The sequence below is a fragment of the Ambystoma mexicanum genome, chromosome 10 (genome assembly GCF_040938575.1).
Source record: "Ambystoma mexicanum isolate Mex_15411 chromosome 10, UKY_AmexF1_1, whole genome shotgun sequence".
NCBI classification, from domain to species: Eukaryota; Metazoa; Chordata; class Amphibia; order Caudata; family Ambystomatidae; genus Ambystoma; species Ambystoma mexicanum.
The window spans coordinates 1,535,431,733-1,535,446,733 of NC_090932.1; the positions used below are offsets into that span (position 1 = coordinate 1,535,431,733).

The 15,001-nt window shown below is 50.7% G+C and overlaps 4 non-coding genes across 4 annotated transcripts; all 4 read right to left on the minus strand.

The window, feature by feature from the left end:
• Positions 1-1,645: 1,645 nt before the first annotated feature.
• On the minus strand, positions 1,646-1,786 carry LOC138496612 (U4 spliceosomal RNA). Its single transcript, XR_011278108.1, has one exon. It is a non-coding gene; the product is annotated as a U4 spliceosomal RNA (small nuclear RNA).
• A 3,508-nt stretch (positions 1,787-5,294) lies between these two features.
• On the minus strand, positions 5,295-5,435 carry LOC138496297 (U4 spliceosomal RNA). The gene has a single exon (XR_011277822.1). It is a non-coding gene; the product is annotated as a U4 spliceosomal RNA (small nuclear RNA).
• A 3,508-nt stretch (positions 5,436-8,943) lies between these two features.
• Positions 8,944-9,084, minus strand: LOC138496298 (U4 spliceosomal RNA). Its single transcript, XR_011277823.1, has one exon. It is a non-coding gene; the product is annotated as a U4 spliceosomal RNA (small nuclear RNA).
• A 3,508-nt stretch (positions 9,085-12,592) lies between these two features.
• Positions 12,593-12,733, minus strand: LOC138496299 (U4 spliceosomal RNA). Its single transcript, XR_011277824.1, has one exon. It is a non-coding gene; the product is annotated as a U4 spliceosomal RNA (small nuclear RNA).
• Between the last annotated feature and the right edge of the window lie 2,268 nt (positions 12,734-15,001).

Sequence of the window (15,001 nt, forward strand, 5' to 3'; positions counted from 1 at the left end):
ACAGTCTGCCTCACGGCTTCCGCCAGTGAAGGAAGTCCAGGATTTCCAAGAGGGAAGCAAAATACCTCCCAAAACATCTCCCAGGGAACAGAGGGAGATACCCGACTCAGAGGATCCATCAAGCAGCACCAGAACCGGTACCCAGCCAGCACACAGCGTGCCCTGCTAGGTTAAGCCAGCAAGCTTCCTAGGTGGGAAGTGCCAGAGAGTCTCTGAACAAAGGACAAGGCCGTTGCCGGCAAACACTCTTCTCAGCTTTGGGTCGGCCGCCTTAAACGTCGACCCAAGCATTGAGAAGAAGCTCGGAGGAGTGCCACAACAAGCATCAACCAGCGTCCATCTTTTAAGGACTTTTTCGAAGCAGTCGAGCTCTCAAACTGCGACCGGCTGCACCACTGTGGCTGTTCTCACGCTGCAGTCACTAAAGCCGTCTGAGAACCCTCGACCAGCGTTCCAGATCCACCAACCAGCACACAGACAACGATTCTTCACCCCGAGCCGCCGGGTAGGGCAGCCTGCAGCCGTCCGCCCAGCCTCGCTTACCAAACTGCCTGCCAACTGATATCCGCATCTGTCGTCCCTCTTGAACTCTGTCGCCGGAGCTACAAAGCATGCTGGAAGCCACTCGATGCTGTCGAGTACCAAGATCATCTCAAACACCAGTTACATTGTGGTTCTGTCCCCCTGGTCCTTCTCCGAAGGCCCTTAGTGACATTTACGACCTCTTGCTCCCTTGCTGCTGCAACCAAATAACCTTGAACAGTTCAGACTGATTGCTTTACCGACTGCACTCCTGTCAGTATCCAGAGTGCATCCCTCTCCTTTGTGAAACTGTCTGTCCCCTGTTTTCCTTTATAGGGTGGGTTGTATTTTGTAGTGTGTTAGAACTGTCTGTTGTATTAATACTAAAGTAGATATTTGTATACAACCTTGACTGGACAGTCCCTTTTATCAGTGGGTCACAATAGTTTTTTCGCTCTGTTGCAACTAACCAGCCTGACGTTCCGTCCACTGTTCGGACCCCTTCCGGTGTACTAGAGGTGTGGGACTGATTGATGGTCTAGAAAGCGATATTCCTCCCTGGACCACTAGTGCCCCGGAAGTTGATGCGTCACACCAAGAGAGGTCGGGTTGTTGACTCCACGTGAATATGTGTCTATAGAATGCATGGGGACAGAAATGCCCTTTTGCCTCTCTTGGGAAGACTGAGATGGTGAGCGAAGGCCAAAGGTAAAGCGACCCCTCTGCTGCGGTTGGCTTCAGTGGCAGCCAGACCTCCCTGAGTAACCATCCAACAATCTGATGACTTTCGCAAGAGCAGATGTGGCAAAGAGGATCGAAGGCAGACAGGTCACTGTCTGCTAGGTTCTGAAAGCTCATGGTTTTCATGTCGTGAGATCAGGAAGGCAGCGAGACAACTGAGGCGCTTAATGCACCTGCTGCATGGTCACGGTTCCATAGACTTCGCTGCGCCGCTTGGAGTTTACGAATGCGCTAGCTTCTGGAAGTAAACCCCTTTGTTGAGGGTAGGCCACGAGAGAACAAAGAATAGAAGGGATGGGTTCCGAAAAACACACCCCTCTTGCTAGGTCTTCTCCAGTGGAGTAAAAGCGTCATTGTCTCCTTTTCAAACAAATCGGTTCAGCCTCCGTAGAGACTGTCAAAAATTACCAATTCCAGCTATATTTCAAGCTGTTATGGCGGGGTATTGGGTAAAGTTTTCAATAAGCAATAATCGCGCCTCGGTTAAACCTCATGAGCTACGATACTGCCACTGCGCAAAGCTAAAGCACCTGACCCAGAGGCCCGTGCGCCCCGGGAATGGATTCACATTTAACTTGCACTGATCCCAGCAAGCTCCATCCTGAGCATCCTTTGTCAAACTCATAAAACCGCCTGGATTCCAGTGCCGAGATTTGTTGAGGTGAACACCTGTATCATCTTGCGCTCACCAAACTGACAGCAAATATAGTAGCAAGGTATGCATAGGATTCTGGGAGTAAACATGCAAATGAGCAGGCTGCTACCTGTGCGCTCTTTCCCTTAGCATGATCGGTGGCCTGTTGGCAAGTGACCCCGCCCTCCTGAGAGATTATTGGGCAGGCCGCTGCCAAGGCAACATGGGAGAGGCTTGAGAATGCAACGAGCCATTGGAGGATTGCACAGGAGCGAGGACAGCATCGAGAAATTGGCTCCTTTGGGGACAGGTGAAGTCATGCTCCACCAGGACGACCATCTGTTTCTGCAGTGCAGCCAGGACATTGACAAGAAGTGAATCAATTTGTCTCTGAGCGTTCCAACTGTTGACCAAACCATTACAATTTCGATACATTTCCATGCCATCACATACCTACCTGTTTGTGATAATTGCACTTGTCCTTGAAAATAGACCCGATTTTGCAGGGGACTCTGGGAAAAGTGAAAAGGTCCTATGTAATTCACGTCTTGTACCCTGTCTCATAGGGCGGACCCTGCAATTCTACTTCCACTCCACTGCCAAAAATGAAGCGGCCTTGCCCTGTTCAGGCTTTTTGCTGTAGCCCCTGGGCCTTTGCAGAGCCATCTGCTTAGTGTGGCTCTGCCACTGAGGTCAGAAGAGAACATTTAGCCTGAGAAACGGCTGTCTGTGTGTGCAGCTTGGAGAAGACACTGTTGCCATGGGAAAGACATGCCTGTTTGCTGTGCAAATGAAGTGCAGACACAGACAGAAGAGACCACTTGACTGGTAGGAATTGAAGAACCTGACCAAGAGTGAGGAATTAGACCATCCGCACGGGGGGTGTGCGCTCCGCCTGGGCTGGTTTGATACTTTTAAAAAAGAAATGGAATGTTGGTAGGTAAACCTCCTGGAAATGTGTGGGGCTATCCCGCACACATTTCCCAATGGACACTGCACAACAAACACATAGTCAAGTGCACTCTGGGGGACACAGTCTACCGGTGCGGTCCTCCTGTCACATTTAGCTGCAATGTGACAGCCATGGGTACATCAAAGCATCTCTGAAGGGGGAAGGCAACGCCTTCCTCCAGCCCTGGTCAGCCTACTTAAAATAGCAAAGGCTCCATCGATATGCCCTGCCTATTGTTAGGTTCTCTCTGATGGCAGCGCATACTGATGAGAGTTAAGTGAAGCAGGCCTGCCAAGAGGCCTGTTCACAGAACTAACACAGGGCAGGAAACCCCAACACCTTTTTCATATGCAATGTGTCAGCTTGAAGCTAGCTCCTACCCCTCTGTATGAAGGCCATTGAATGTCATGTGTGGAACAACTGTTTACAGTAGGCAACCGCTGCAGGGCCACCCCCTTTCAGAGGGAAGATATATGTGATTTGATGCAGACAGTCTGTTCTCGAGCTCAATTAACCAGAGAGCCACTTTGATCCACAGGAGACAGGAAGATGGGTGCGGCTTAGTAGTACATGTTGTCACCCCTTACCTTTCCTGTTGCAAAGCACTCTGGTCATGACCTTACGCATGACAGAAGATTGGTGGTGGGGACCCAAGATTGGGTCTTTAAGGTAGGCTTAGCATGCTCCAATCACTGGGGCCCATTTGGCTTTAAAAGAGGGCTGAGCCCCTCACTGAGCAGATCATCCGACGACTTCAAAAGGAGTACGAAGAAGGACTCATTCGGACCCTCGGTGATGGTACAGTCTGCCTCACGGCTTCCGCCAGTGAAGGAAGTCCAGGATTTCCAAGAGGGAAGCAAAATACCTCCCAAAACATCTCCCAGGGAACAGAGGGAGATACCCGACTCAGAGGATCCATGAAGCAGCACCAGAACCGGTACCCAGCCAGCACACAGCGTGCCCTGCTAGGTTAAGCCAGCAAGCTTCCTAGGTGGGAAGTGCCAGAGAGTCTCTGAACAAAGGACAAGGCAGTTGCCGGCAAACACTCTTCTCAGCTTTGGGTCGGCCGCCTTAAACGTCGACCCAAGCATTGAGAAGAAGCTCGGAGGAGTGCCACAACAAGCATCAACCAGCGTCCATCTTTTAAGGACTTTTTCGAAGCAGTCGAGCTCTCAAACTGCGACCGGCTGCACCACTGTGGCTGTTCTCACGCTGCAGTCACTAAAGCCGTCTGAGAACCCTCGACCAGCATTCCAGATCCACCAACCAGCACACAGACAACGATTCTTCACCCCGAGCCGCCGGGTAGGGCAGCCTGCAGCGGTCCGCCCAGCCTTGCTTACCAAACTGCCTGCCAACTGATATCCGCATCTGTCGTCCCTCTTGAACTCTGTCGCCGGAGCTACAAAGCATGCTGGAAGCCACTCGATGCTGTCGAGTACCAAGATCATCTCAAACACCAGTTACATTGTGGTTCTGTCCCCCTGGTCCTTCTCCGAAGGCCCTTAGTGACATTTACGACCTCTTGCTCCCTTGCTGCTGCAACCAAATAACCTTGAACAGTTCAGACTGATTGCTTTACCGACTGCACTCCTGTCAGTATCCAGAGTGCATCCCTCTCCTTTGTGAAACTGTCTGTCCCCTGTTTTCCTTTATAGGGTGGGTTGTATTTTGTAGTGTGTTAGAACTGTCTGTTGTATTAATACTAAAGTAGATATTTGTATACAACCTTGACTGGACAGTCCCTTTTATCAGTGGGTCACAATTGTTTTTTCGCTCTGTTGCAACTAACCAGCCTGACGTTCCGTCCACTGTTCGGACCCCTTCCGGTGTACTAGAGGTGTGGGACTGATTGATGGTCTAGAAAGCGATATTCCTCCCTGGACCACTAGTGCCCCGGAAGTTGATTCGTCACACCAAGAGAGGTCGGGTTGTTGACTCCACGTGAATATGTGTCTATAGAATGCATGGGGACAGAAATGCCCTTTTGCCTCTCTTGGGAAGACTGAGATGGTGAGCGAAGGCCAAAGGTAAAGCGACCCCTCTGCTGCGGTTGGCTTCAGTGGCAGCCAGACCTCCCTGAGTAACCATCCAACAATCTGATGACTTTCGCAAGAGCAGATGTGGCAACGAGGATCGAAGGCAGACAGGTCACTGTCTGCTAGGTTCTGAAAGCTCATGGTTTTCATGTCGTGAGATCAGGAAGGCAGCGAGACAACTGAGGCGCTTAATGCACCTGCTGCATGGTCACGGTTCCATAGACTTCGCTGCGCCGCTTGGAGTTTACGAATGCGCTAGCTTCTGGAAGTAAACCCCTTTGTTGAGGGTAGGCCACGAGAGAACAAAGAATAGAAGGGATGGGTTCCGAAAAACACACCCCTCTTGCTAGGTCTTCTCCAGTGGAGTAAAAGCGTCATTGTCTCCTTTTCAAACAAATCGGTTCAGCCTCCGTAGAGACTGTCAAAAATTACCAATTCCAGCTATATTTCAAGCTGTCATGGCGGGGTATTGGGTAAAGTTTTCAATAAGCAATAATCGCGCCTCGGTTAAACCTCATGAGCTACGATACTGCCACTGCGCAAAGCTAAAGCACCTGACCCAGAGGCCCGTGCGCCCCGGGAATGGATTCCCATTTAACTTGCACTGATCCCAGCAAGCTCCATCCTGAGCATCCTTTGTCAAACTCATAAAACCGCCTGGATTCCAGTGCCGAGATTTGTTGAGGTGAACACCTGTATCATCTTGCGCTCACCAAACTGACAGCAAATATAGTAGCAAGGTATGCATAGGATTCTGGGAGTAAACATGCAAATGAGCAGGCTGCTACCTGTGCGCTCTTTCCCTTAGCATGATCGGTGGCCTGTTGGCAAGTGACCCCGCCCTCCTGAGAGATTATTGGGCAGGCCGCTGCCAAGGCAACATGGGAGAGGCTTGAGAATGCAAAGAGCCATTGGAGGATTGCACAGGAGCGAGGACAGCATCGAGAAATGGGCTCCTTTGGGGACAGGTGAAGTGATGCTCCACCAGGACGACCAGCTGTTTCTGCAGTGCAGCCAGGACATTGACAAGAAGTGAATCAATTTGTCTCTGAGCGTTCCAACTGTTGACCAAACCATTACAATTTCGATACATTTCCATGCCATCACATACCTACCTGTTTGTGATAATTGCACTTGTCCTTGAAAATAGACCCGATTTTGCAGGGGACTCTGGGAAAAGTGAAAAGGTCCTATGTAATTCACGTCTTGTACCCTGTCTCATAGGGCGGACCCTGCAATTCTACTTCCACTCCACTGCCAAAAATGAAGCGGCCTTGCCCTGTTCAGGCTTTTTGCTGTAGCCCCTGGGCCTTTGCAGAGCCATCTGCTTAGTGTGGCTCTGCCACTGAGGTCAGAAGAGAACATTTAGCCTGAGAAACGGCTGTCTGTGTGTGCAGCTTGGAGAAGACACTGTTGCCATGGGAAAGACATGCCTGTTTGCTGTGCAAATGAAGTGCAGACACAGACAGAAGAGACCACTTGACTGGTAGGAATTGAAGAACCTGACCAAGAGTGAGGAATTAGACCATCCGCACGGGGAGTGTGCGCTCCGCCTGGGCTGGTTTGATACTTTTAAAAAAGAAATTGAATGTTGGTAGGTAAACCTCCTGGAAATGTGTGGGGCTATCCCGCACACATTTCCCAATGGACACTGCACAACAAACACATAGTCAAGTGCACTCTGGGGGACACAGTCTACCGGTGCGGTCCTCCTGTCACATTTAGCTGCAATGTGACAGCCATGGGTACATCAAAGCATCTCTGAAGGGGGAAGGCAACGCCTTCCTCCGGCCCTGGTCAGCCTACTTAAAATAGCAAAGGCTCCATCGATATGCCCTGCCTATTGTTAGGTTCTCTCTGATGGCAGCGCATACTGATGAGAGTTAAGTGAAGCAGGCCTGCCAAGAGGCCTGTTCACAGAACTAACACAGGGCAGGAAACCCCAACACCTTTTTCATATGCAATGTGTCAGCTTGAAGCTAGCTCCCACCCCTCTGTATGAAGGCCATTGAATGTCATGTGTGGAACAACTGTTTACAGTAGGCAACCGCTGCAGGGCCACCCCCTTTCAGAGGGAAGATATATGTGATTTGATGCAGACAGTCTGTTCTCGAGCTCAATTAACCAGAGAGCCACTTTGATCCACAGGAGACAGGAAGATGGGTGCGGCTTAGTAGTACATGTTGTCACCCCTTACCTTTCCTGTTGCAAAGCACTCTGGTCATGACCTTACGCATGACAGAAGATTGGTGGTGGGGACCCAGGATTGGGTCTTTAAGGTAGGCTTAGCATGCTCCAATCACTGGGGCCCATTTGGCTTTAAAAGAGGGCTGAGCCCCTCACTGAGCAGATCATCCGATGACTTCAAAAGGAGTACGAAGAAGGACTCATTCGGACCCTCGGTGATGGTACAGTCTGCCTCACGGCTTCCGCCAGTGAAGGAAGTCCAGGATTTCCAAGAGGGAAGCAAAATACCTCCCAAAACATCTCCCAGGGAACAGAGGGAGATACCCGACTCAGAGGATCCATCAAGCAGCACCAGAACCGGTACCCAGCCAGCACACAGCGTGCCCTGCTAGGTTAAGCCAGCAAGCTTCCTAGGTGGGAAGTGCCAGAGAGTCTCTGAACAAAGGACAAGGCCGTTGCCGGCAAACACTCTTCTCAGCTTTGGGTCGGCCGCCTTAAACGTCGACCCAAGCATTGAGAAGAAGCTCGGAGGAGTGCCACAACAAGCATCAACCAGCGTCCATCTTTTAAGGACTTTTTCGAAGCAGTCGAGCTCTCAAACTGCGACCGGCTGCACCACTGTGGCTGTTCTCACGCTGCAGTCACTAAAGCCGTCTGAGAACCCTCGACCAGCGTTCCAGATCCACCAACCAGCACACAGACAACGATTCTTCACCCCGAGCCGCCGGGTAGGGCAGCCTGCAGCCGTCCGCCCAGCCTCGCTTACCAAACTGCCTGCCAACTGATATCCGCATCTGTCGTCCCTCTTGAACTCTGTCGCCGGAGCTACAAAGCATGCTGGAAGCCACTCGATGCTGTCGAATACCAAGATCATCTCAAACACCAGTTACATTGTGGTTCTGTCCCCCTGGTCCTTCTCCGAAGGCCCTTAGTGACATTTACGACCTCTTGCTCCCTTGCTGCTGCAACCAAATAACCTTGAACAGTTCAGACTGATTGCTTTACCGACTGCACTCCTGTCAGTATCCAGAGTGCATCCCTCTCCTTTGTGAAACTGTCTGTCCCCTGTTTTCCTTTATAGGGTGGGTTGTATTTTGTAGTGTGTTAGAACTGTCTGTTGTATTAATACTAAAGTAGATATTTGTATACAACCTTGACTGGACAGTCCCTTTTATCAGTGGGTCACAATTGTTTTTTCGCTCTGTTGCAACTAACCAGCCTGACGTTCCGTCCACTGTTCGGACCCCTTCCGGTGTACTAGAGGTGTGGGACGGATTGATGGTCTAGAAAGCGATATTCCTCCCTGGACCACTAGTGCCCCGGAAGTTGATTCGTCACACCAAGAGAGGTCGGGTTGTTGACTCCACGTGAATATGTGTCTATAGAATGCATGGGGACAGAAATGCCCTTTTGCCTCTCTTGGGAAGACTGAGATGGTGAGCGAAGGCCAAAGGTAAAGCGACCCCTCTGCTGCCGTTGGCTTCAGTGGCAGCCAGACCTCCCTGAGTAACCATCCAACAATCTGATGACTTTCGCAAGAGCAGATGTGGCAAAGAGGATCGAAGGCAGACAGGTCACTGTCTGCTAGGTTCTGAAAGCTCATGGTTTTCATGTCGTGAGATCAGGAAGGCAGCGAGACAACTGAGGCGCTTAATGCACCTGCTGCATGGTCACGGTTCCATAGACTTCGCTGCGCCGCTTGGAGTTTACGAATGCGCTAGCTTCTGGAAGTAAACCCCTTTGTTGAGGGTAGGCCACGAGAGAACAAAGAATAGAAGGGATGGGTTCCGAAAAACACACCCCTCTTGCTAGGTCTTCTCCAGTGGAGTAAAAGCGTCATTGTCTCCTTTTCAAACAAATCGGTTCAGCCTCCGTAGAGACTGTCAAAAATTACCAATTCCAGCTATATTTCAAGCTGTCATGGCGGGGTATTGGGTAAAGTTTTCAATAAGCAATAATCGCGCCTCGGTTAAACCTCATGAGCTACGATACTGCCACTGCGCAAAGCTAAAGCACCTGACCCAGAGGCCCGTGCGCCCCGGGAATGGATTCCCATTTAACTTGCACTGATCCCAGCAAGCTCCATCCTGAGCATCCTTTGTCAAACTCATAAAACCGCCTGGATTCCAGTGCCGAGATTTGTTGAGGTGAACACCTGTATCATCTTGCGCTCACCAAACTGACAGCAAATATAGTAGCAAGGTATGCATAGGATTCTGGGAGTAAACATGCAAATGAGCAGGCTGCTACCTGTGCGCTCTTTCCCTTAGCATGATCGGTGGCCTGTTGGCAAGTGACCCCGCCCTCCTGAGAGATTATTGGGCAGGCCGCTGCCAAGGCAACATGGGAGAGGCTTGAGAATGCAAAGAGCCATTGGAGGATTGCACAGGAGCGAGGACAGCATCGAGAAATGGGCTCCTTTGGGGACAGGTGAAGTGATGCTCCACCAGGACGACCAGCTGTTTCTGCAGTGCAGCCAGGACATTGACAAGAAGTGAATCAATTTGTCTCTGAGCGTTCCAACTGTTGACCAAACCATTACAATTTCGATACATTTCCATGCCATCACATACCTACCTGTTTGTGATAATTGCACTTGTCCTTGAAAATAGACCCGATTTTGCAGGGGACTCTGGGAAAAGTGAAAAGGTCCTATGTAATTCACGTCTTGTACCCTGTCTCATAGGGCGGACCCTGCAATTCTACTTCCACTCCACTGCCAAAAATGAAGCGGCCTTGCCCTGTTCAGGCTTTTTGCTGTAGCCCCTGGGCCTTTGCAGAGCCATCTGCTTAGTGTGGCTCTGCCACTGAGGTCAGAAGAGAACATTTAGCCTGAGAAACGGCTGTCTGTGTGTGCAGCTTGGAGAAGACACTGTTGCCATGGGAAAGACATGCCTGTTTGCTGTGCAAATGAAGTGCAGACACAGACAGAAGAGACCACTTGACTGGTAGGAATTGAAGAACCTGACCAAGAGTGAGGAATTAGACCATCCGCACGGGGAGTGTGCGCTCCGCCTGGGCTGGTTTGATACTTTTAAAAAAGAAATGGAATGTTGGTAGGTAAACCTCCTGGAAATGTGTGGGGCTATCCCGCACACATTTCCCAATGGACACTGCACAACAAACACATAGTCAAGTGCACTCTGGGGGACACAGTCTACCGGTGCGGTCCTCCTGTCACATTTAGCTGCAATGTGACAGCCATGGGTACATCAAAGCATCTCTGAAGGGGGAAGGCAACGCCTTCCTCCGGCCCTGGTCAGCCTACTTAAAATAGCAAAGGCTCCATCGATATGCCCTGCCTATTGTTAGGTTCTCTCTGATGGCAGCGCATACTGATGAGAGTTAAGTGAAGCAGGCCTGCCAAGAGGCCTGTTCACAGAACTAACACAGGGCAGGAAACCCCAACACCTTTTTCATATGCAATGTGTCAGCTTGAAGCTAGCTCCCACCCCTCTGTATGAAGGCCATTGAATGTCATGTGTGGAACAACTGTTTACAGTAGGCAACCGCTGCAGGGCCACCCCCTTTCAGAGGGAAGATATATGTGATTTGATGCAGACAGTCTGTTCTCGAGCTCAATTAACCAGAGAGCCACTTTGATCCACAGGAGACAGGAAGATGGGTGCGGCTTAGTAGTACATGTTGTCACCCCTTACCTTTCCTGTTGCAAAGCACTCTGGTCATGACCTTACGCATGACAGAAGATTGGTGGTGGGGACCCAGGATTGGGTCTTTAAGGTAGGCTTAGCATGCTCCAATCACTGGGGCCCATTTGGCTTTAAAAGAGGGCTGAGCCCCTCACTGAGCAGATCATCCGACGACTTCAAAAGGAGTACGAAGAAGGACTCATTCGGACCCTCGGTGATGGTACAGTCTGCCTCACAGCTTCCGCCAGTGAAGGAAGTCCAGGATTTCCAAGAGGGAAGCAAAATACCTCCCAAAACATCTCCCAGGGAACAGAGGGAGATACCCGACTCAGAGGATCCATCAAGCAGCACCAGAACCGGTACCCAGCCAGCACACAGCGTGCCCTGCTAGGTTAAGCCAGCAAGCTTCCTAGGTGGGAAGTGCCAGAGAGTCTCTGAACAAAGGACAAGGCCGTTGCCGGCAAACACTCTTCTCAGCTTTGGGTCGGCCGCCTTAAACGTCGACCCAAGCATTGAGAAGAAGCTCGGAGGAGTGCCACAACAAGCATCAACCAGCGTCCATCTTTTAAGGACTTTTTCGAAGCAGTCGAGCTCTCAAACTGCGACCGGCTGCACCACTGTGGCTGTTCTCACGCTGCAGTCACTAAAGCCGTCTGAGAACCCTCGACCAGCGTTCCAGATCCACCAACCAGCACACAGACAACGATTCTTCACCCCGAGCCGCCGGGTAGGGCAGCCTGCAGCCGTCCGCCCAGCCTCGCTTACCAAACTGCCTGCCAACTGATATCCGCATCTGTCGTCCCTCTTGAACTCTGTCGCCGGAGCTACAAAGCATGCTGGAAGCCACTCGATGCTGTCGAGTACCAAGATCATCTCAAACACCAGTTACATTGTGGTTCTGTCCCCCTGGTCCTTCTCCGAAGGCCCTTAGTGACATTTACGACCTCTTGCTCCCTTGCTGCTGCAACCAAATAACCTTGAACAGTTCAGACTGATTGCTTTACCGACTGCACTCCTGTCAGTATCCAGAGTGCATCCCTCTCCTTTGTGAAACTGTCTGTCCCCTGTTTTCCTTTATAGGGTGGGTTGTATTTTGTAGTGTGTTAGAACTGTCTGTTGTATTAATACTAAAGTAGATATTTGTATACAACCTTGACTGGACAGTCCCTTTTATCAGTGGGTCACAATTGTTTTTTCGCTCTGTTGCAACTAACCAGCCTGACGTTCCGTCCACTGTTCGGACCCCTTCCGGTGTACTAGAGGTGTGGGACTGATTGATGGTCTAGAAAGCGATATTCCTCCCTGGACCACTAGTGCCCCGGAAGTTGATTCGTCACACCAAGAGAGGTCGGGTTGTTGACTCCACGTGAATATGTGTCTATAGAATGCATGGGGACAGAAATGCCCTTTTGCCTCTCTTGGGAAGACTGAGATGGTGAGCGAAGGCCAAAGGTAAAGCGACCCCTCTGCTGCGGTTGGCTTCAGTGGCAGCCAGACCTCCCTGAGTAACCATCCAACAATCTGATGACTTTCGCAAGAGCAGATGTGGCAAAGAGGATCGAAGGCAGACAGGTCACTGTCTGCTAGGTTCTGAAAGCTCATGGTTTTCATGTCGTGAGATCAGGAAGGCAGCGAGACAACTGAGGCGCTTAATGCACCTGCTGCATGGTCACGGTTCCATAGACTTCGCTGCGCCGCTTGGAGTTTACGAATGCGCTAGCTTCTGGAAGTAAACCCCTTTGTTGAGGGTAGGCCACGAGAGAACAAAGAATAGAAGGGATGGGTTCCGAAAAACACACCCCTCTTGCTAGGTCTTCTCCAGTGGAGTAAAAGCGTCATTGTCTCCTTTTCAAACAAATCGGTTCAGCCTCCGTAGAGACTGTCAAAAATTACCAATTCCAGCTATATTTCAAGCTGTCATGGCGGGGTATTGGGTAAAGTTTTCAATAAGCAATAATCGCGCCTCGGTTAAACCTCATGAGCTACGATACTGCCACTGCGCAAAGCTAAAGCACCTGACCCAGAGGCCCGTGCGCCCCGGGAATGGATTCCCATTTAACTTGCACTGATCCCAGCAAGCTCCATCCTGAGCATCCTTTGTCAAACTCATAAAACCGCCTGGATTCCAGTGCCGAGATTTGTTGAGGTGAACACCTGTATCATCTTGCGCTCACCAAACTGACAGCAAATATAGTAGCAAGGTATGCATAGGATTCTGGGAGTAAACATGCAAATGAGCAGGCTGCTACCTGTGCGCTCTTTCCCTTAGCATGATCGGTGGCCTGTTGGCAAGTGACCCCGCCCTCCTGAGAGATTATTGGGCAGGCCGCTGCCAAGGCAACATGGGAGAGGCTTGAGAATGCAAAGAGCCATTGGAGGATTGCACAGGAGCGAGGACAGCATCGAGAAATGGGCTCCTTTGGGGACAGGTGAAGTGATGCTCCACCAGGACGACCAGCTGTTTCTGCAGTGCAGCCAGGACATTGACAAGAAGTGAATCAATTTGTCTCTGAGCGTTCCAACTGTTGACCAAACCATTACAATTTCGATACATTTCCATGCCATCACATACCTACCTGTTTGTGATAATTGCACTTGTCCTTGAAAATAGACCCGATTTTGCAGGGGACTCTGGGAAAAGTGAAAAGGTCCTATGTAATTCACGTCTTGTACCCTGTCTCATAGGGCGGACCCTGCAATTCTACTTCCACTCCACTGCCAAAAATGAAGCGGCCTTGCCCTGTTCAGGCTTTTTGCTGTAGCCCCTGGGCCTTTGCAGAGCCATCTGCTTAGTGTGGCTCTGCCACTGAGGTCAGAAGAGAACATTTAGCCTGAGAAACGGCTGTCTGTGTGTGCAGCTTGGAGAAGACACTGTTGCCATGGGAAAGACATGCCTGTTTGCTGTGCAAATGAAGTGCAGACACAGACAGAAGAGACCACTTGACTGGTAGGAATTGAAGAACCTGACCAAGAGTGAGGAATTAGACCATCCGCACGGGGAGTGTGCGCTCCGCCTGGGCTGGTTTGATACTTTTAAAAAAGAAATGGAATGTTGGTAGGTAAACCTCCTGGAAATGTGTGGGGCTATCCCGCACACATTTCCCAATGGACACTGCACAACAAACACATAGTCAAGTGCACTCTGGGGGACACAGTCTACCGGTGCGGTCCTCCTGTCACATTTAGCTGCAATGTGACAGCCATGGGTACATCAAAGCATCTCTGAAGGGGGAAGGCAACGCCTTCCTCCGGCCCTGGTCAGCCTACTTAAAATAGCAAAGGCTCCATCGATATGCCCTGCCTATTGTTAGGTTCTCTCTGATGGCAGCGCATACTGATGAGAGTTAAGTGAAGCAGGCCTGCCAAGAGGCCTGTTCACAGAACTAACACAGGGCAGGAAACCCCAACACCTTTTTCATATGCAATGTGTCAGCTTGAAGCTAGCTCCCACCCCTCTGTATGAAGGCCATTGAATGTCATGTGTGGAACAACTGTTTACAGTAGGCAACCGCTGCAGGGCCACCCCCTTTCAGAGGGAAGATATATGTGATTTGATGCAGACAGTCTGTTCTCGAGCTCAATTAACCAGAGAGCCACTTTGATCCACAGGAGACAGGAAGATGGGTGCGGCTTAGTAGTACATGTTGTCACCCCTTACCTTTCCTGTTGCAAAGCACTCTGGTCATGACCTTACGCATGACAGAAGATTGGTGGTGGGGACCCAGGATTGGGTCTTTAAGGTAGGCTTAGCATGCTCCAATCACTGGGGCCCATTTGGCTTTAAAAGAGGGCTGAGCCCCTCACTGAGCAGATCATCCGACGACTTCAAAAGGAGTACGAAGAAGGACTCATTCGGACCCTCGGTGATGGTACAGTCTGCCTCACAGCTTCCGCCAGTGAAGGAAGTCCAGGATTTCCAAGAGGGAAGCAAAATACCTCCCAAAACATCTCCCAGGGAACAGAGGGAGATACCCGACTCAGAGGATCCATCAAGCAGCACCAGAACCGGTACCCAGCCAGCACACAGCGTGCCCTGCTAGGTTAAGCCAGCAAGCTTCCTAGGTGGGAAGTGCCAGAGAGTCTCTGAACAAAGGACAAGGCCGTTGCCGGCAAACACTCTTCTCAGCTTTGGGTCGGCCGCCTTAAACGTCGACCCAAGCATTGAGAAGAAGCTCGGAGGAGTGCCACAACAAGCATCAACCAGCGTCCATCTTTTAAGGACTTTTTCGAAGCAGTCGAGCTCTCAAACTGCGACCGGCTGCACCACTGTGGCTGT